Genomic DNA, 228 nt, shown 5'->3' with positions numbered 1-228 from the left:
TTGCTGGGTTTGTCCCTATTTTACCCAGCACTGGGTTGTATTTAACCCAGCATTTTTTAGAGTGTAGGGCAATTAGCGCCTATGTGTGTGATTACATTAGCACATATCTTGTGTTTTGTAAATCGAGTATACATAGCGCGATTGAATGTGTTGTCAGCACATGGGCGCCTCCCAGCTCTTTGTTTTAGCACAAAGAAACTCAAATCGTAAATTATCAGTGGTGGGATT

Source organism: Sinocyclocheilus anshuiensis, unplaced genomic scaffold (assembly GCF_001515605.1).
Source record: "Sinocyclocheilus anshuiensis isolate Anshui unplaced genomic scaffold, SAMN03320099.WGS_v1.1 scaffold1957, whole genome shotgun sequence".
Lineage (NCBI taxonomy): Eukaryota > Metazoa > Chordata > Actinopteri > Cypriniformes > Cyprinidae > Sinocyclocheilus > Sinocyclocheilus anshuiensis.
Note: the sequence above shows the minus strand (reverse complement) of the source record.